The sequence below is a fragment of the Delphinus delphis genome, chromosome 10 (genome assembly GCF_949987515.2).
Source record: "Delphinus delphis chromosome 10, mDelDel1.2, whole genome shotgun sequence".
Classification (NCBI taxonomy): Eukaryota; Metazoa; Chordata; class Mammalia; order Artiodactyla; family Delphinidae; genus Delphinus; species Delphinus delphis.
Genome location: NC_082692.2, coordinates 29,025,337 through 29,025,876, shown reverse-complemented (window position 1 = coordinate 29,025,876; position 540 = coordinate 29,025,337).

The window sequence follows — 540 nt, the reverse complement described above, 5'->3', positions numbered from 1 at the left end:
TCTGTGCTGGGACTGTGGAAAGTCACTGTTAGTGATAAGGTTGGATGACAGTAGTTTTGAAGATATTGCCTTAGTGCATTGTAAACCCTCCCTCTGTCCCCTTAAGTCTTCAGGAAGTCCTGTATCACATGCTTGGAGTGAAAGTCTCAGCAGGAAGAAGGGGCAGCACCTAGAATTTTGCCAGGTGATTCATCAACCTGTGAACTCAGGAAAAAACAGGAGCTCAGATCAGAACAAACTCTAAGCTTCCTGGGAATGTGGTTATCTCAGGATGGGCTTTGCACTCCCATGGGGCATAGAATGGGGTTCAAGACAATCATGTCTAGATATTTGGGACCAGGGAAGGTCCAGCTGATGGCTAACTCCTAGAAGGCTCTGAACAAATTTGTTGGGGAAAAAAAAAAGCAGAGATGAGAGGAAATGAGTATAGAGGAAAGGGAAAGACGTGAATATGTATGCCTTGGTTTAAGAACGGAATCCCTTTTTTAGAGTCAGATCTTTATTTTTAAATCTGATCTAACAAATAATAATTAATTGATT